Source organism: Mobula birostris, chromosome 2 (assembly GCF_030028105.1).
Source record: "Mobula birostris isolate sMobBir1 chromosome 2, sMobBir1.hap1, whole genome shotgun sequence".
Lineage (NCBI taxonomy): Eukaryota > Metazoa > Chordata > Chondrichthyes > Myliobatiformes > Myliobatidae > Mobula > Mobula birostris.
Window position 1 is genome coordinate 163,154,303 of NC_092371.1, and position 21,683 is coordinate 163,175,985.

The 21,683-nt window shown below is 43.2% G+C and overlaps 1 protein-coding gene across 2 annotated transcripts in view; it reads left to right on the forward strand.

Annotated features, from left to right (window-relative positions):
* khdrbs2 (KH domain containing, RNA binding, signal transduction associated 2) overlaps nt 1–21,683 on the forward strand; it is a 545,499-nt gene that overhangs the window by 502,754 nt on the left and 21,062 nt on the right. The window contains exons 11-14 of one of the 2 annotated variants that reach the window (XR_011889050.1): nt 2,841–3,045; nt 3,152–3,331; nt 12,458–12,585; nt 17,360–17,597. The gene's annotated coding sequence lies outside the window, so the exon portion shown is untranslated. Of the gene's footprint in view, nt 1–2,840; nt 3,046–3,151; nt 3,332–12,457; nt 12,586–17,359; nt 17,598–21,683 lie in introns of those variants that run through there. The other variant, XM_072278088.1, reaches the window with a different exon arrangement.

Sequence of the window (21,683 nt, forward strand, 5' to 3'; positions counted from 1 at the left end):
GAGATTTTCCCTCACTCTTTGAAAGTCCATAAGACCACAAGACATAGGACCAGAATAAGGCCATTCAGCCCATCAAGTCTGCTCCAGCATTTCATCATGGCTGATCCCGGATCCCACTCAACCCCAAACATCTGTGTCCTCACCATAATCCTTTGATGCCCTGACCAATCAGGAAACTTCTACCTTAAATATACGCACGGACTTGGCCTCCACTGCGGTCTGTGGCAGGGCATACCACAGATTTACTACTCTCCAGCTAAAAAAAATTCCTCCTTACCTCTGTTCCGAAGGGTCACCCCTCAATTTTGAGGTTGTGCTCTCTAGTTCTGGATACCCCACCATGGGAAACATTCTCTCCACATCCACCCTATCTAGTTCTTTCAACATTCAGTAGGTTTCGATAAGATCCCCGCGCAGTCTTCTAAATTCCAGTGAGTACAGGCCCAAAGCTGCCAAACAGTCCTCATATGTTAACCCCTTCATTCCTGGAATTATCCTCGTGAACCTCCTTTGGACTCCCTCCAATGACAATGCATCCTTTCTGAGATAAGGGGCCCAAAACTGTTGACAGTACTCCAAGTGCAATCTGACTAGTGTCTTATAAAGGCTCAGCATTATCTTCTTGTTTTTTTCATTCTATTCTCCTTGAAATAAATGGCAACATTTGCCTTCTTTACCACAGACTCAAGCTGTGAATTAACTTTCTGGGAGTCTTGCATGAGGACTCCTAAGTCCCTCTGCACCTCTTGATGTTTGAACCTTTTCCCCATTTAGATAATAGTCTGCACTATTGTTCCATTTACCAAAATGCATTATCATACATTTCCCAACACTGTATTCCATCTGCCACTTCTTTGCCCATTCTTCCAATTTGTCTAAGTCCTGCTGCAATTGCATTGCTTCCTCAGTACTACCTACCCTCCTCCTATTTTCATATCATCCACAAACTTTGCCACAAGGCGATCAATTCCATTATCTAAATCTTTGACAAACAATTTAAAAAGCAGTGGACCCAATACTGACCCCTGAGGAACACCACTAGTCACCACAGCCAACCCAGAAAAGGCCCCTTTTATTCCCCGTCGCTGCCTCCTGCCTGTCAGCCATTCCACTATCTATGCCAGTATTTTTCATATAACACCATAGGATCTTATCTTGTTAAGCAGCCTCATGTGTGGCACCTTATTCAACGCCTTCTGAAAATCCAAGTAAATGACATCTACTGCCTCTCTTTTGTCCACCCTGCTTGTTACTTCCTCGAAGAACTCTTAACAGATTTGTCAGGCAAGATTTCCCTTCACAGAAACCATGCTGACTTTGACTTATTTTATCATTCGTCTCCAAGTACCTCGAAATCTCATCCTTAATAATAGACTCCAACACTTTCCCGACCACAGAAGTTAGACGAACTGGCCTATAATTTCCTTTCTTTTGCCTTCCTTCCTTCTTAAAGAGTGGAGTGATTTGCAATCTCCCAGTCCTCTGGAACCATGCCAGAATCAGGTCATGGAGCAGCACAGCACAGAAACAGGTCCTTGCCCAACCAGTCCATGCCTATCTCTTTCTCTGCCTCCTCCCATCTACCTGTACCCGGACCACAGCCCTCCATACCTTTCCCATCGATATACCTATTCAGACTTCTCTTAGACGTTGCAATCCACCACCTGCGCTGGCAGCTCATTCCGCACTCCCACCCTCTCTGAGTGAAGAAGTCCCCCCTCAGATGAAGGTGTGAGTCAAAACCAACAAAAGCAGCTTGCTCCTTTACAGATCGTCTGGCCTGTTATCTTCATTTGGCTGTCTTACCTGTTGATAGAAGGTTTAACTGTATGTGTGTCAGATCTTAAACTGTGAGTAATTTAGCTTTAACATTCTAATAGGCAGGTCAAGCATGGGTTAATAGAATGAGGTAGAATTGGCAAACAGAATTGCAAGATGTGGAATCAGTACTTGGAATCTAATCAACTACAGCTTCTCCTTTTAGCCGGGGGGTGGGGGGTTGTGGATTGAGAGAATACAGATAGAAGCGTCTCCCAGTTCTTTATACTGTTCTTCATACTGGAGTTGAAGCTAATGGAAGATCAGGAAACAAGGTTGCCAAGAAAGCTCGGGGGGTGGTGGGGGTGGTGGTGGTGAGCAGCATCAGTGGAGAAGGGAACAGTTACCATTTCAACGCACAACCAGAACTGCAAGCCATTCGACAGTAGTAACAGTGGACTGACTGCTCTACATTTCGAGTAATGTGCCTACATTTGTCCAGAGACCTCTGCTAAAGAGGAGAGTCTTCTCCCCTGCCAGGTCGGCCACCATTTAGAATCAGGTTTATTGTCATTGACATATATTATGAAATTTGATGTTTTGTGGCAGCAGTATGGTGCAAGACATAAAAAAATCACTACTAGTTACAATAAAAAATGTAAATGGATGCTGCCTTTTGAAGATGTCCTCAGTGGTGGGGAGGTTTGTGCCCATGGTGGAGCTGGTTGGGTCTCCAGACCTTTGCAGCTTCTTCTGTGCATTGGAGTCTCCATACCAGGCAGTGATTCAAATGGTGTCATGATCAGAATCAGGGTTATTAACAGTGACATGTATCCTGAAATGTGTTGCTTTGTAGCAGTAGTGCAGTGCAATACGTAACAAAATACTATAAATTCCAATTATATATACATGCATACACACATGTTTTCTAACTTCTTTGCTTGTCTTAATCCATCTTTTTCTCACTAATTTTGTCATTTAATAACTCTCCTTCAACCAATTCTCTAAGATTTTGTTTTGATTAATTCTTCACATCCCTATCTCTTCATCCTTCTTTTTGCTTCCTATATACTTGCTTACAGGCCATTGCCTGTCCGATTGCTTCCAGTCTGATCCTAGACATGGTCCAGGGAGCCATGATTGGTATGTGGAGGCAGGAAATCCCGGGATTAAGGGGAAAACAAACGTGCGGCTCTTCACCATTCGGCCAGTGAAAGAAAGATCTTGCTGGTTGAGAGAAGGAAACTGGATGGGCAGATTGACAACAACTTGCACTGATAACAACATGTGAGTTTTGACAAAAGGATGTTGATCTAAAACTTTAAATATTTCTCTCCTCACAGAAGTTGCCTGAATTGCTGACTACTTCTAATGTTTTATGATTTATTTCCAGTTTCCAGAATCTGCGGTATGATGGTGTAGCTGTTAGCCTAATGCTTTACAGCGTCAATGATCAGAAAATCAGTGTTCAGTTCTCGCCACTGTCCGTAAGGAGTTGTACCTTCTCCCTGTGATGGTGTGGGTTTCCTCTGGGTGCTCCAGTTTCCTCCCATATTCCAAAGACATGGTTAAGGTTAGTAAGTCGTGGGTGTGCTCTATTGGCATCGGAAGAGTGGTAACACTTGCGGGTTGTCCCCACGTCTTTGTCTGTGTTGGTCTCTGATGCAAACGATGCAGTTCATTACATTTTGACAAATAAAGCTACTACTTAATCTTTAAATCTTTGCTTTTGTAATTTTTTCCGTACCTTTACAGAATGTTCAGGAGCAGTTTTCAAAGAGAATCGGGCTCTGAGCCACAGATTAAGGCAGGTGACTGAAAGATTAGTCAGAGACAGATGGAGTGAGATCATGAGAGGTGGGGAACTTTAAGCAGGGAGTTCCAGATATTTGGGCCTTGATGACTGATGGCATTTATTGTTAAAGTACATATATGTATGTATTTGTTACCTGATGCTACCTTGGGCTTTCTTGCAGGCATTTGCAGGAAAAAAGAAATACAATAGAATTTATGAAAAATTATACATAAACAAAGACTAACAAGCAACCAATGTGCAAATAAAAATTAGTGCTGAGAACATAAGTTCTAAAGAGACATTGAGAGTGAGTCTGTAGGTCAGAGAATCAGGTCAGAGTAGTGGTGAGTAAAGTTAACCACGCTGGTTCAGGAGTTGGACGGTTGTAGGGTGATAACTGTTCCTGAACCTCCTGTTCGATGGTAATAGTGAGAAGAAGGCATGACCTGAATGCTGTTTGCTTGTGCAGCCCTTCATGTAAATGTATTCAATGGTCTGGAGGGCTTTACCTGTAATGGACTGAGCTGTATCCCCACTCTCTGTAGCTTTTTCCATTCCAGGGCATTGCTGTTTCAATACCAGGCCATGGTGTAACAGTGTAATGGTTGGAGTTCTTCCCCAGCCAACTCCGCCCCTCCGTGTGTAGTCCTTCCCCATAAAGCCTTTCCACTGGCCACACTGAGTTTCAGTGCATCTCGCAGAATGTACTCCTGCAGCCTTAACTGTGCCAGCTGGCAGCATTCCCTTATGAATATCTTACAGAAGGCTTTATACTTCTTTATAATTTCAAAAGTTATTCATGATATAAAAAATATATATACAAAAAGGAGAAACAGTGTATTTATACTTTGTCCTACTTTTGACTGATGGTTGAGGACTAGGATATAAAAGCAAGACAGTAATCCTGAGGCTTGCTGAGGCTTTATAAGTCATTGGTGTATTGTGAATAATTTTGAGCCCTATATCTGAGAAAGAGTGTGCTGGCATTGGAAAGGATCCAGAGGAGATTTACAAGAATGATCCAGGAATGGAAGGGTTAATGAACGAGGAGCATTTCACGGCACTGGACCTGTACTTGTTGGAATTTAGAAGAATGAGGAGGTTCCTCATTAGTAAGAGTGTCAAAGGTCACAGGGAGTAGGCTGGAGAAAGGGATTGAGAGGGAAAATAAATCAGCCATGATCAAATAGCAGAGTGGACTTGATGGGCTGAATGGCTAATTCTTCTCCTGCGTCTTATGGTCCAGCCACAGCAACGTAAAAACTAATTCCATCATTCCATAGTTAAAATCAGGGCTCAGTATAGATATCTGTGGGACAACACGTTAAGTTTCTGTGTTTTCTCCAACATCTGTAATGTCAGATGAGTGGGGTACAGAAGGCCATCACTGTTCATGTGCATCGGTCGCCAACAGTTAGCAGGCAGGTATGGCAAGTGGGAAGGAAGGCAAATGGTGCACCAGTCCTGTTGTAGGTGGGTTAGAGTTTAGTAATGGGGAAATATAGTTACAAGGCTTGTAAGATGTAAATGGAAGCTTTAGAGAGGAAATTTAATCGAATTGTGCCTGGATTAGAGAGCATGTCTTATGAGGACAGGTTAGCGAGCTAGGCCTTTTCTCTTTGGAGCGAAGGAAGATAAGAGGTGACTTAGAAGAGATGTACAAGATGATAAAAGGTACAAATAGAGACTTTTTCCCGGAGTAGAAATGGCTTAAACGAGGGGATATAAGTTCAAGAAGTTTAGAGGAAAGTATAAGGGGTCAGAGGTAGGTTTTTTACACAGCGAGTGGTGTCTGTTTGGAACACGCTGCCAGGAATAGTGGTAGAGGCAGATACATTTAACAGTCTGTTACAAAAATCAGGCTCCTGAATCACTGTAGATAACTTCATTCACCTCAACTCTGAACTGATTGCACAACCTTAGACTCACTTTCACAGACTCTAGAACTTACGTTCTCAATACTTTTTTTATTCGAAGTGTGTCTTTTGCACATTGGTTGTTTGTCAGTCTTTATTTGTGTATTTTTTCATAAATTACATTGTACTTCTTTCCTGTAAATAGCTGCAAGAAAATGAATTTCAACATAGTACACTGTGACATGTACATACTTTGAAAATAAATTTACTTTGACTTTGGGAGAGAACACTGTCAGTACTTCCAGTTGAACTCTGTCTTTTTGTGTGTTTTCCCCCCTAGCTGGCAGTCTGTGGTTTTGTATTGGCATGTGCTCCTGTCCCCGCTCCTGCTCTACTCCGGCCCTGGATTACTGAGTACTCCGTCCCTCATCTGTTTCTCATTATTACCTGTATTGCTCCCACCTGAGTCTCACTGTGCTCCACCCATCACCTGCCTCTGTTTATTGCTTGGTGTTTTTCAGTCCTGTGTTTGCACCCATTTGTTGTCAGGTTGTGCCAGTGAATTTTCCTGAACCTTCCCAGCATTTGTATCTGAATTCTGTCCGTCTGAATATTGATTCTGCCTGTTTCCTGATTCTGGTTTTTGGATTTCTCTGGATGTTTTGATCTCTGCCTGAACTTTGACGCAGACTTTGTTTGCACCTCGGGATTTGTTACTCAACTAATATCACTGTGTGCACAGTACTGGGTCTGCGATTGGATCCCTGCTCCAGTGTCCTGACAGATTACCCCTCATTAAAGTAAAACAGTGGGGAAACGGGCCTTCAGCCCAACTCAGCCATGCTAACCCAGATGCCCATCTAAACTATCCCCACAATCCATATCCCTCTAAAATCTCTTTGTAATATTAAATCTCGTTCAATATTAAAGATCGCTAAAATCTTAGGTTAAAAAAATACACATTCTATTTCCTAAGTGGCAGAAAAGCTAAACTGAATTGAATTAATTAATGAGGAAAGGAGTGTTGAAACACAATACTTGTAAATGAGTGTCCCCTGGGTGGTGCTGCTGCTGGCCTAATGAAGATGATTGGATATGTGCTAAAGATTCAAATTACACTTGATTTCATATTCATCTGTGGGAATTCAAAAGCAGTTTCTGAAATTAGCCATGAGAGAATTCTTTCTAATCACTTTTAGGCTTGTCACCAAAGCCTTCTGTAATGTGCTTTCCAGAATTTTATTCACCCTCTGGAGACTGCAAGTTATGTATACATTTGAGCAATCCCTTCATCAAAGCCTTACAGTATTTATTATTCTGTATGGATTAAAATATAGAAGGGGCAACAGGAGCAATCTTTGAGTCGGTCATCAGAAATTCACCAAAGCCTTTCATTATTAGATGGATCGAACAATGGATGTTGCTCGGTGAGTGATGTCTTTCTGTTGATTGGAATGTTGGTGTACAAGTTTCAGTTGTTTTACATCCTTTCATTTTGCTTTGTTAATGGAATTTTTTTTATATATATAGTGATTACATAACCCCAATAGTCAAAAGCATCAAAGGGGCCATTTCCTTTGTAGCTGTGGCTTAGTTCAATGTTTTCAGTCTCTCTAATCACTTGGACATGGTTCAGGTCCAATGATGATAATTAACCTTCTTCAGTACACTAATGGAGCAGAGCAATTTGCCACCGGTGTCACACAGAGAGGCCAACATCAAGTGCTGCTGGCAGGTCATCAACTCAGTGAAAGACGCTTGTTGGTCTGCCAGTACGTCTCAGTATTATTTATTAGTATTTTGTTTGCACAGTTTGTCTTCGTTTGCACATTGGTTGTCAGTTTTTATTTGTGTATATTTTGATTGGTTCTATGGTATTTCTCTGTTCTACTATGAATGCCTGCAGGAAAATTAATCTCAAGATAGTATATGGTGACATATAACGACTTTGATAATAAATTTACTATGAACTTTTGAACATTGTGATCCCCTTGGAGGAATGTTGCTGACTGGCACTTTTCAGGCTGCAAGAGTATGTGCTGAGGAAGGCACTGAAGCTTGTTGCAGCCACCACAAGGCCTCGGTGGGGAAGAACCACAGTGTAGGGCTCTCCTGCCACTGGAGTTGGATAAGGAAGCCCCCACAATTATTGTAGTAATGTACCATCCGGTGGGGGGGGGGGGGGGGGAGAGGCACTTGAGTAGTAACAGCCTTATTGGTGTTAAGGAATGGAATAGAACCGCACTGAAAGCGTTGACTTGGAATGCAAGAATGAAGAAGCAGTGCACTGTTCATTCTTGTAAATAATTTTTATTAGGAATAAAGACCAGGGTCCAAGGTGAGGATGACGGTGCCAAATTATATCTTACCCCATGCTAGCTGAGAAGCAAACCAAGGAGGTCTGCAGAACCAGAGACCACCATGGCCCCGCCAGCTCTTTGCAGGGGTGTGATCAATTAGTTCCTTTCACAGGCCTATTCTGATAAACCTCTTGTGTTTTGTTCTCCTTTTCAAGCAGGTTTCCTATGACATTTTGTTTCTGCTTCACCCTACCTCAAGATCAAAATAACCATTCTCCTCATTTCCCCTCTGGCTCAAATGTCATCAGTCTCTGTCCACTGGTTAACGCAAGCAGGTCGGGTAACACTAGAACTTCAGGTGTTAGGCCCAGGATGAAAGGTGAGGTGCTTAAGGAAAATCTGAGAGGGAACTTCTTCACAGAGTGATGTGAGTATGGAAAGAAAAGCCAGCAGAAGTGGTGGATGCAAGGTTGATTGCAAAATTTAATAGAAATTTGGATGAGTACATGGATGAGAGGGGCAGGGTCAATGGGTTGAGACAGAGTAATAGGCTCGAGGGGCTGAAGGGCTTGTTCCTGTTCTGCTGTGTTGTATGACTATGGTATTGATTCTTCAGACAGTGGAAATAATATCTCAGTATTTATCTTATCAAAACATCTAATTATCTTAACATGTCAAGTCTAATCTCCCCTTAATCTACCTTGATCTCAGTTAATTATATCAAATAGAACTCTCTCATCATTTTGCACATGGCTTAACATGAACAAGTATTTGTAAACTGTCTTCAACTCTGATACCTTTGTGGCCAAGTTTGCAGACGATGCAAAGATAGATGGAGGGGCAGATGGCGCTGAGGAAGCAGGGAGGCTACAGAAGGATTTAGACAGATTAGGAGAATGAGCAAAGAAGTGGCAGATGGAATATAGTGTAGGGAAGTGTATGGTTATGCACTTTGGCAGAATGAATAAAGGTGTAGCCTATTTTCTAAATGGGGGATCAAATTCAGAAATCAGAGGTGCAAAGGGAGTTGGGAGTCCTCATGCTGGATTCCTTGAAGATTAACTTGCAGGTTGAGTCATTAGTAAGGAAGGCAAATGAAATGTTAGCATTGATTTCAATGAAAACCTGATTGCAACAGCATCACTAGTGCATAGATTAGAGACTCAGGCAGAAATGGAAGACATGGAATATGCAAGCAGGAATTAAAACCTGTACACAATTTAACTTCCGAACTGGTACTTTGTGGTGTGGGCCAATCTGGTTCTGTCCCATTGTAACTACAAAGGAGAAGACTAGATGAGTGTTCCTGTTATTAGTGTATTGTTACGGGTGTATCCCTGACATTTAATGCACAGTTCAGGGCAGATCTGCTTTGTCACTTAACCTGTTTAGTTGTATATTCGTGGAGACATCCTTCAACACTGTAACAAAAGAGGTATATTTTGTATTTAGCAGTATTTGGAGCCGATACTGGTCTTGAATGTTCAAAGGGTTCAGCTGGTTGGGTTATGGCACCATTGAAAATAAATAATTCTGTAAATTTACCTGATTGTTTTTGAAATGTCAAAGTTAAGTAGGTAATCACAGCAATTGAAACTAGTTAATTGTTTATTATTATCTTTGTGTTGAAGAAGTGCAACACATCGTGTCAGGAGAATGAGACTCTCTTGGACTCTCTCTCCTGGAGGTTTGCTATGCAAATAAAGACCTTCATTTTCCCAAGTTGCAGCTTCCACGTGGCTCAGTGTTAGTCAGTCACAGCACAGTGCAGTTGCAGTTTATTATGGAGAATGTATGGAGTTCATTATGGAGAACGATCCATTTCCCTGAAGTTTACGTGATAACCAAAAGAAAACTCACGATAATAAATTTTAAAACAGAACTGTGTCAAAAGTAATGTTAGAAAAATCCAGCTCTAGCTAGGTTTTAGACATTTTTTTAAAATTTGCCGCTGCAAGGAAATGCAGTGATAAATAACATTACCAGGTCTAATTGGACATGAGCTTTATTTGAATGACCTCAGCCTCAAAATATACTCATGATTGTATTACTTGCTTGAGACCAAGGGAGATCTGAGCTCCTCAACATTCCCATTGATATCGTGAATGTATTCCCATTATTAACCCACAGGCATAAATTAGCTTCAGCTGGACATTGTATTTATGGCTGATATTGTACTGTACCAGTGCTTATATTTCTTGTACATAAATCACATAGTAATTATACAGTGGCATGCAAAAGTTTGGGCACCCTGGTCAAAATTTCTGTTACTGTGAATAGTTAAGTGAGTAGAAGATGAACTGATCTCCAAAAGTCATAAAGTTAAAGATGAAACATTCTTTTCAACATTTTAAGCAAGATTAGTGTATTATTTTTGTTTTGTACAATTTTAGAGTGGAAAAAAAAGGAAAGGAACACCATGCAAAAGTTTGGGCACCCCAATAGATTTGAGCTTTTACCAAGGTCTCAGACCTTAATTAGCTTGTTCGGGCAATGGCTTGTTCACAGTCATTGTTAGGAAAGGCCAGGTGATGCAAATTTTAAAGCTTTATAAATACCCTGACTCCGCAAACCCTGTCCCAACAATCAGCAGCCATGGGCTCCTCTAAGCAGCTGCCTAGCACTTTGAAAATTAAAATAAATAATGCCCATAAAGCAGGAGAAGGTTATAAGAAGATAAAAAAGCATTTTCAGGTAGCCGTTTCCTTACTTCGTAATGTAATTAAGAAATGGCAGTTAACAGGAACGGTGGAAGTCAAGTTGCGGTCTGGAAGACCAAGAAAACTTCCAAGAGAACTGCTCGTAGGATTGCTAGAAAGGCAAATCAAAACCACCCTTTGACTGCAAAAGACCTTCAAGAAAATTTAGCAGGCTCTGGAGTGGTGGTACACTGTTCTACTGTGCAGTGACACCTGCACAAATATGACCTTCATGGAAGAGTCATCAGAAGAAAACCTTTCCCGCGTCCTCACCACAAAATTCAGCGTCAGAAGTTTGCAAAGGAACATCTAAACAAGCCTGATGCATTTTGGAAACAAGTCCTATGGACTGATAAAGTTAAAATAGAACTTTTTGGCCGCAGTGAGCAAAGGTATGTTTGGAGAAAAAAGGGTGCAGAATTTCATGAAAAGAACCCCTCTCCAACTGTTAAGCACGGGGGTGGATCGATCATGCTTTGGGCTTGTGTTGCAGCCAGTGGCACGGGGAACATTTCACTGGGAGAGGGAAGAATGAATTCAATTAAATATCAGCAAATTCTGGAAGCAAACATCACGCTGTCTGTAAAAAAAGCTGAAGATGAAAAGAGGATGGCTTCTACGACAGGATAATGATCCTAATCACACCTCAAAATCCACAATGGACTACCTCAAGAGGCGCAAGCTGAAGGTTTTGCCATGGCCCTCACAGTCCCCCGACTTAAACATCATCGAAAATCTGTGGATTGACCTCAAAAGAGCAGTGCATGCAAGACGGCCCAAGAATCTCACAGAACTAGAAGCCTTTTGCAAGGAAGAATGGGCGAAAATCCCCCAAACAAGAATTGAAAGATTCTTAGCTGGCTACAGAAAGCGTTTACTATCTGTGATACTTGCCAAAGGGGGTGTTACTAAGTACTGACCATGCAGGGTGCACAGACTTTTGCTTTGGGCTTTTTTCCTTTTTTGTTATTTTGAAACTGTAAAAGATGGAAATAAAAAGGTAATCTTGCTTAAAATATTAAAGAAATGTGTCATCTTTAACTTTATGCCTTTTGGAAATCAGGTCATCTTTTACTCACTTAGCTATTCACAGCAACAGAAATTTTGATCGGGGTGCCCAAACTTTTGCATGCCACTGTATTTATAACTAGTGACTCTTGGTGGGGGTCCTTAATGATAGATGCCACCTTCTTAAGGCATGGTCTTTTGAAGATGTACTCGGTGGTGGGGAGGTTAGTGCCCGTAATGGGACAGGCTGAGCCTACAACCCTCTGAGACTTTTCCAACCCTGCGCATTGGAGCTTTCATACAAGTTCATGATACAAGCAGTCAGAATGCTACCCACTGTACATCTAAAAGTCTTTGTTGACATACAGAACCTCCTCAAATTGCTGATGAAGTATAGCTTCATGAATGTACTGCTGAATTTGCTCCCCGTCTCCCTATCTATCAACACTTCTTTGGCTCTGGAGACTTGCCCATGGTGCTTCGAATCAACCCATTGTGAACCTCTTCCTGGACTTCAGGAAAGAGCAGCAGTCTGTAGTTTGGGACTCACTGAGATCTTGTCCTAAATGAGGAATCAAATGCCTCCTATTTCATCAATGTGTCATTGCAAGTTGCTACTAATAAAAATTATGCATTGGTTCTTTGCAAACTTTCATTTCAACTCTCAAAAGAAATACCTGTCTGGGTAGAAGCCATCTGTTCTGCTCTGCCAGCTGAACCCTATTCATCCAACCTGCCTCAATTGCCTTTAATTCCTGAACATAGCACAAGGTATTCAGAACCCCAGACTCTGTTTCCCAATACTGAGTTGACCTTGAGCCTCCACAGATTTTTATGAATTTGCCTCGCACATTTCTCCTAGTCTTTGACGGTTTAGAGTAAATTTATTTTCAAAGTACATGTATGTCACCATAGAACTCCAAGATTTGTATTCTTGCAGGCATACTCAGTAAATCCAAGGAACATAATGAAAGACCACATCCAACAGGACGGATCTTAATTATTCTTAATCTTAATCTTGATCTCACACTTTAATTTTAGGTTGAAACCCTGCATCAGGAGTGAAAGTGGATGGGGAAGAGTGCCAATATAGAGAAGAGGCAGGAAAGAAGTGGTGAGACAGGATCCAGGAGACGATTGGCGGACTGAGGAAGTATGAAGGATGACGGGTAGGTTGAGACAGGTAGGGAAAGGGGCGGAGTGGATTTGGGAGGTAGAGGTTCGTGGGTGATGGATGGAAGGAGACAAGGAAAGAAAAAGGCAAAGCTGGTGCGGGGGGCGGGGCGTGGAGGTCGAAAGGTGGCGACAGCAGCCAGTTCCCCTAACAGTTTGTTCCAGATTCCATTGTCTGCAGAATCTCGTATCTCTGGGGACCTGGGACTGGGGCGCAGTAGAAACCTGTTCCACCGCCCCCCCGGCCCCCATCATGTTCCCAGAATCAGAATCAAGTTTAACATCACTGTGGTGAAACTCATTATTTTGTGGCAGTAGTACAGTGCAATACTTAAAAAATTGCTATTGGTTACTATAAGGACATAAAAATATGATGTAAAAAGGGAAAAGTGAGAGCAAAGAGTGAGGTAGTGTTCATGGTCCACTCAGAAATCTGATAGTGGAGGGGAAGAATCTGTTCCTAAAACATGTAGTGTGTGTTTTCGGGCTCCTGCCCCTCCTGCCTGATGCTCCCTTGGCATTGCCTGGCATTGAATCACTAGCCATGTGCAGTGAGATTTTCCTGGCACTGTGGGTGGGCAGGGATCTCGCCCTGGTCTTGTTGAGCCTGTCAGGGAGGTGGACATGGCTCCAACTGTTTCACAGACCTTGCTCACGTACCTACCAGCACACAATGTCAACAGACTCCCAGTGTATCACACCCTGTCGAGTGGTCAGAAATGCGCTCCTGGGCCCTGAGGCAATGCATATGGCATGCCCATAGCATTGGCATTGTTTAATATACACACAAAGTGCTGGAGGAACTAACCCTTTACCTTTCCCACCCACTCTATCACCTAGTTACTCCTCCTTCTCCACCCCTCCCCCCCCCCCCCCCGGTGTCCCTTCCTTTCCTGTCCTTGACCCGAAATGTTGATTGTTTATTTCTGTGGATGCTGCCTGACCTACTGAGTTCCTTCAGCACTTTGTGTGTTGCTTTGGATTTCCAGCATTTGCAGGATTTCTGCTATTTATGATTTGCAGAATCTTCTGATCTTTTGAACGTCTGGATCTGCTGAGCTAGAGGACAGAGTGTTACCACTAAGCCACCATTTACACGGTTCCATTTATAGTTGTCTGTTCTCCTAAAGCTACTTTGCATTCAACACCTTTCTGCTAAATGAATTATGCAAGACACGTTTGCAGTAACGATCTCCAGAAGCAAGGCTAACCTTGTGAGAGACAAGCTACAGGACGCTAAAACCTTCAGGACCGGTGTCACAGTGATTGTCATGATCTCTTACACCCACGTAACCCAACCGTGCCACATTCAGTGTGAAACTACATAAATAGCATCCAAAGCAGAAATAATGAATAAAGTGCCCAGGGGTTTACAGGCAGCCTTAAATCTCGCACTTCTGCTGACAGAACAGCAGAACAGGTTCCAATCATATAGCACTCAGCTCCAAATACAATAGCACATGGCACCTTACATCAAAAAGAACTGGACCATCAGGCAAGTAAGGAGCACAAATTGGTCCAGACAATGAAGAGAGCAAGCGGGGACGGCAAAGTAGTGTAGCATTAATTATTTGTGCTTTTTTTTTTGTAACTATGTTTTCTGCTACTATAGCCATATGTGCTATGTGCTGCATGCTGTTGGTAATACCTTTTGTACCGTGGCCTGGAGGAACGCTGTTTCAATTGGTTATTTTCATGAATGGCTGGATGATTATTTAACACGTTCCCACTGTTCCCGCTGATGGTTGAGTCCAGAACTAGAGGCCACAGTTTAAGAATAAGGGGTAGGCCATTTAGAACGGAGTTGAGGAAAAACTTTTTCACCCAGAGAGTGGTGGATATATGGAATGCTCTGCCCCAGAAGGCTGTGGAGGCCAAGTCTCTGGATGCTTTCAAGAAAGAGATGGGTAGAGCTCTTAAAGATAGCGGAATCAAAGAACTGGATACTGATTGTGGATGATCAGCCATGATCACAGTGAATGGCGGTGCTGGCTCGAAGGGCTGAATGGCCTACTCCTGTACCTATTGTCTATTGTCTATTAACTTGAACATGAACCTAATCTTCATTGCTGACACAGACTTAACAAGCCAAAGGGCCAGATTCCTTGCAGTACGCCTCTTTGCCTGTAAAGGGGATGTGAAGCCACTGTAAGTTACCCTGGTGTGCAGGTTAGAGGCAGAATATAAGAATTTAAGAAGAATGTGGTAACCTACCTCAATGACTATCATTCTGTGGTACTTGCATCCACTGTGATACAGTGTTTTGAGAGGTTGATGATGTAACATGTCAACTCCTGCCTGAGGAGCAATTTCGATCCACTCCAATTTGCCTACCATCACAACAGGTCCACAGCAAATGCCATTTCATTGGCTGTTCGCTCAAACCTGGAACATCTGGAAAGTGAAGATAACATACATCAAGATACTCTACATTGACTACAGCTCAATAAGCTTCAAGACCTTGGCCTCAATACCTCCTTGTGCAGTTGGATCCTCAGTTTTCTCACTTGCAGTCCCCAGTCAGTTCTGATTAGCAGAAATCTCCACAAAGTCCATCAGCAGAGGTGCACCATAAGGAGCTGATACTGACTTTAGGAGGAGAAAACTGGAGGCCTATGAGCCAGTCCTCATCAGGGGATCAGAGGTGGAGAGGGACAGCAATTTAAAATTCGTTGGTGATATTACTTCAGAGGATCTGTCCTGAGCCCAGCACATAAATGCCCTTATGAAGAAAGGATGGCAGCACCTCTACTTCCTCAGAAGTTTGCAAAGATTTGGCATGACATCCAAAACTTTTGCAAGCTTCTGTAGGTGTGTGATGGAGAGAACACTGACTGGTGCATCATGGCCTAGTATGGAAGCACAAATGCCCTTGAATGGAAAATCCTACAAAAAGTAGTGGATACAGCCCAGTCCATCACGGGTAAAGTCCTCCCTACCACTGAGCACACTTACTTGGAGCGCTGTCGCAGAAAAGCAGCATCCATCCTCAACAACCCCACCATCTAGACCATGCTCTCTTCTCTCTGCTGCCATCATGAAGAAGGTATAGGAGCCTCATGACCCACATCGACAGAACTGTTCCCACAACCTATAGACTTACTTTCAAGGACTCTTCATCTCATGTTCGCTATGTTTATTGTTTATTTATTTATTAGTTTACACGGTTTGTTGTCTTTTGCATATTGGTGGTTTGTCCTGTTGGGTGCGGTATTTCATTGATTCTATTGTGTTTCTTGGATTTACTGAGTATGCCTACAAGAAAATGAACCTCATGGTCATATATGGTGACATATGTATTTTAATAATAAATTTACTTTGAATTTTGAATCAGAGAGAATGTGATAGGAATGTGGGGAGAGTAAGATGGGATTTGTGCAGGATTCTTTTAAGTAGATGCTAGATATTTGGAGAGCGAAAAGATGTTCCTCTGTGCTCCATGACTAGTACTCCATCAGAGCCGAACGTGACCTGGCTCATCCCTTGGGGTTTAACTGAAGTGAGTCCTTGCTGTACCAGTGGAATCCTGCTCCAGACAAGGCTCACCACCTTAAGACATAGGGGTTAGTAGCTTAATTGGTCACATGAGTGTACTTGGACACCACGTTGGTCTGGAAGGGCCTGTATCTCTAAATAAAAATATAAATAAATAATGCAACAGTGCAGGGGAACTGAAATCAAGAATTTCCAGGAGTGATCAGCTTTGGTCATCTGCAGGGCAATGGAAACTCAATTGCAACAACTCTGAGGTATTGTCCTTCTCCTTACACCACAATCTTTCCCAGCTATGCATAAAGCCAGCACCCCTGTAACACCCTGGGAAAGGTTTCACTGCTGACCTAATGGTCTTTCTATAGAAGCAGTGTTTGGGTTATGGTTAGAAGTAATGGGTGCTTTGAAATGTGAGCTGGGTCCTTTTGTTCAGTGGGAAATGAAGAGAGGAGACACCGCAGAGGACCAGCCGTAGGATTCGACCCAGCGGTGGATGGAGCCAGGTTCCAAGATCGACTGAGGATTGGTGAATATGAATTTTGGGAAGAGTTGAACTCCAACTTATGCACATTTGACTGTTTAATTATAATGGCCCCTTTTTGTTTTTCTTTCTTTACTAACCCTTTAGTTAAGTAACAATTCATAAATATAATTCCTTATAATCTGTCTGTTATTTCTTGGCACTGAGTTGTTACAGGGTAGCAAATTACACGGCATCGACACAAACTGGGTTTTGGGGTGGGAGAGCCGTCCCAATCTCACGGATTTGTGTATTCCCTCGGCATACCTCGCAATGTCACATGGGACTGGAGTGTGTATTCCCTTGATGTACACAGCCGAGGTGTTTTACCTCCCAATGTCACATGATGCTTCCCCTTGGGCTCTTTCCCCCACCCTCCAACTGTGTGATCCTTCCAATCCCACATTCCGAGGCCCCGCCAACGTTTCGGTGTGCTCCCCTCCACCATTGTCAACAAATCCCATACAATCATCAAGTCATACTGCACAGAAACAGGCCTTTCGGCCCAATTGATCGATGCCCACCGAGATTCCCATCTAAGCTCATCCCATTTGTCCACATTTGGCCCATTTCTCCAGTTCCCTGACTCACTTACTCCCCAAATCTACAATCTACAATTCCCTCAGGAGAAAATCCGCAGATGCTGGAAATCCGAGCAACACACTCGAAGTTAAGATGGTGCTAAATGGCGACTCCTTTGCTTGCATCTTCGGAAACAGCTCTTTCCATTTTTAATATCTATTTGTTTCCCTTTCAAGGTTCTTTCGAGGACCCTGACCTGGAGTTACACGCTGACTTCGGTTCTTTGCTGGAATGGGACCCGTTCTCGGGGTTTCAGGACTGGCCGTTGTTCAGCATGCCAAGGGTTCGGCCTGAGAGTCCGGCTCGAATTCGAAAGCCTAAGATCTCGGGGCTCTGGAGACAGGTGAATCGAGGGTCGGTGTCATGGTAGGAGACCCATGTGTCGTCAGGGGAGTCAGGATTTGCGATCATCAGGTACAGAGCTCAAAAAAAGAGATGTAACGGATTTTTAACATCGTCAACCAGTGAGTTGTTTGTTATGTCTCCCCGCTCGCTTATTAGGGAGAGAGAGAACCTGTGGTATGTTGAATACCAGATGAAACGAACTGCAAGTCTGTGTCTTGGCTATTGCTTTGCTCACGCTGAGTGCTCAGTGGTGGTACTGATGCTTTTTTTTTCCGGTGGGGGGAGAGGGGATTGTTGCTTTGCTGCCACTTACACTGGGGAGCTGGGGGGGACTTTGGGGTACTTAGGTTTATCTGTCATTAATTCTTTGGGGCATTTCTCTGTTTTTGTTGATGTTTGCGAAGAAAAAACATTTCTGCATGTATATTGTATACATTTCTCTGACATTAACTTGGACCTTTGAACACTCAAAACACTGGAGGAACTCAGCAGGCCAGGCAGCATCTATGGAAAAGAGTACAGTTGGCGTTTCAGTCCTGCCGAAGGGTTTCAGCCCGAAACATCGACTGTACTCTTTTTCCATCGATGCTACCTGGCCTTCTGAGTTCCTGCAGCATTTTGTGTCTGTTACTTGTTTATAATTCCCTAACTGGACACTTGCCTGATCATTGCCCCTGTCTCTTTAACTACTCAGCCCTCACCCCGATCCCCAGAGCTGAGCTTGGTACTGACCAACACCCTTGTAAATGTCTTTCAAATCCCTTACTCACTCTTCCTTCAGTTAGTCCTGACGAAGAGTCTCGGCCTGAAACGTCGACTGCACCTCTTCCTAGAGATGCTACCTGGCCTGCTGCATTCCCCAGCAACTTTGATGTGTAACCCTTGTAAATGTGAAGGTGTACCTTGGTGAGGCTTGGCACAACGGAGGATTGTGGCAGAACTACATCTCACTGTCGTCCCCGCTACAAACTCTGGGCATCGCCATTCCGATGCCTTCACATGAGGGCACTGGAATTTCATTGGCATATTGACACTGTTGACAGAATAATATGAGACAGTTCTAATAAATCTTTGCTGAGCCATTTAGGAATAGGATTTATTTTTCAATCAACGTCGAGGAAACATTTCAATTGTGTAGATGTCCCTGTTCTAAAATTCAAATGTGAGTTCTATTGGCAGGGGAGAAATATAAAATTGGATGAAAATAGACTGAGACATTTGAAAGAAGAGAGTGGTATAGGATAGGTAAGTGCTTTGTAATCAATATTGTGTTTTCATTATGATGCTAAATGTGTTGGGATTGTAATTATCCTACCAGTTCGTAATGAAGCTAGACAGGTATGTAAGCCACACGCTCCGTGGAAGAGGTGCATCCTGATGGCACAGTCCAATTCAGATTTATTTATCATCTGTACATCAAAACATACAGTGAAATGTTAAAACCAAGACACCCAAGGCCGTGGTGGGGGGCAGCACGCACACATTCCATCACCAACATAGCATGCCTACAACATTCAGCAGAACAACACAGGCAGCAGCAACAACAGAACAAACATGACAACAACAGCAAAACAAGCTCCTTTCCCATTCCCCCCCACTCACACACCCAGACAGGCCGCCTCCAGACCTCCAGTCCTTGTCACCGCATTATCAGACTCACAGACATTGGGCCTCCAACTTCGCACTTCATCCCAGGACTTGGATCACTTTCCACTACGTTGCTAAATAAATTGGATCAGTATTTGTTAAGACATTTTGGAAATCATTAATGCGACTAGAATTAGGGGGGGGATAGCAAACTGCCTTACAGCCTGTCAGCACAGGAGAAAGAGAGAGTGGAACAGCCTCAGAATAAAAGGATGTCCCGTTAGAACAAAGACGAAAAGGGATTTCTTTAGCTAGAGGGTGGTGAATCTGTGGATAGGGTAAATGCCTGCAGACTTTTTCTACTGAGGTTGGATGACAACAGAACTAGAGGTCATAGGTTAAGGGTGAAAGGAGAAATATTTAAGGGGACATGAGGGGGTACTTCTTCACTGTGGTGAGAGTGTGGAACGAGCTGCCAGTGAAAGTGATGGATGCAGGTCCAATTGCAACACTTAAGAGAGGTTTTGAAAAAGACATGGATGGCAGGGTTATGAGTGGCTATGGTCCGGGTCAGGTCGATGGAACTGGGCAGAACAATAGTTTGTCAGGAACGAGGTGGGCCAAAGAGCCTCCTTCTGTGCTGTATTGTCCTATGACTCTACAAAACAATGTTTGCAATATATCAATAGCATTCCTTTTCATTACTGGTTATTGTCATCGAAATACCTCTGCAATCCTTCACAATTTCTTTTGCTGGATGCCAGCAGTTAACTAAGAACAGGGAACTCAGCAGGAACCTGCACAGGTAATTGTAAGCTTAGCTGATGAAAAGCTACCCTCACTTCAAAGAGAGGTGGGTGCAGAATTGTTAAGATGAAAAATGAATGTAACACACTTGAAATATATAAAAAAAAGTACTGGGCAACAAAAGCTGCTATATGCTTGAGGGAACCACTGAATAATGTGCTGTCACTGTGCTTTAATATCAGAGAGAAAATATTTGAATTTGAAATGCAGTCATGGCAGACCAGGATTCAGGGCGTGTTGTGCAGTCTATGCAAAACTATATAATTACATTGGAAGCTGACATTGACTTTGAAACTTCTTTTTGCTTAGTTGATCTTGTTAGGTTACAACATAAAAGGAACATTAGTACGAAGGAAGAATTTTCAAGGTGCTACCTGCTCAATTATGCAGCATGAGAGTCTTGTTGATCTCTTCTGTATGGGCTGATGCAGTTTTGTGTTTAGATGGTAAAATTCCATCTTCCCCAGGCCACAGTGCTGCAGTTACTATGGACATGTACTATGGACATGTGGTCGATGTTTAGAGATCTCTTGCGGGATGTAAGGGATAAATTTGTCCCGGTGAGGAAGATAAAGAATGGTAGGGTGAAGGAACCATGGGTGACAAGTGAGGTGGAAAATCTAGTCAGGAGGAAGAAGGCAGCATACATGAGGTTTAGGAAGCAAGGATCAGATGGGTCTATTGAGGAATATAGGGAAGCAAGAAAGGAACTTAAGAAGGGGCTGAGAAGAGCAAGAAGGGGGCATGAGAAGGCCTTGGCGAGTAGGGTAAAGGAAAACCCCAAGGCATTCTTCAATTATGTGAAGAAAAAAAGGATGACAGGAGTGAAGGTAGGACCGATTAGAGATAAAGGTGGGAAGATGTGCCTGGAGGCTGTGGAAGTGAGCGAGGTTCTCAATGAATACTTCTCTTCGGTATTCACCAATGAGAGGGAACTTGATGATGGTGAGGACAATATGAGTGAGGTTGATGTTCTGGAGCATGCTGATATTAAGGGAGAGGAGGTGTTGGAGTTGTTAAAATACATTAGGACAGATAAGTCCCCGGGGCCTGACGGAATATTCCCCAGACTGCTCCACAAGGTGAGGGAAGAGATTGCTGAGCCTCTGGCTTGGATCTTTATGTCCTCGTTGTCCACGGGAATGGTACCGGAGGATTGGAGGGAGGCGAATGTTGTTCCCTTGTTCAAAAAAGGTGGTAGGGATAGTCCGGGTAATTATAGACCAGTGAGCCTTACGTCTGTGGTGGGAAAGCTGTTGGAAAAGATTCTTAGAGATAGGATCTATAGGCTTTTAGAGAATCATGGTCTGATCAGGGACAGTCAGCATGGCTTTGTGAAGGGCAGATCGTGTCTAACAAGCCTGATAGAGTTCTTTGAGGAGGTGACCAGGCATATAGATGAGGGTAGTGCAGTGGATGTGATCTATATGGATTTTAGTAAGGCATTTGACATGGTTCCACACGGTAGGCTTATTCAGAAAGTTAGAAGGCATGGGATCCAGGGAAGTTTGGCCAGGAGGATTCAGAATTGGCTTGCCTGCAGAAGGCAGAGGGTGGTGGTGGAGGGAGTACATTCAGACTGGAGGATTGTGACTAGTGGTGTCCCACAAGGATCTGTTCTGGGACCTCTACTTTTCGTGATTTTTATTAACGACCTGGATGTTGGAGTAGAAGGGTGGGTTGGCAAGTTTGCAGATGACACAAAGGTTGGTGGTGTTGTAGATAGTGTAGAGGATTGTCAAAGATTGCAGAGAGACATTG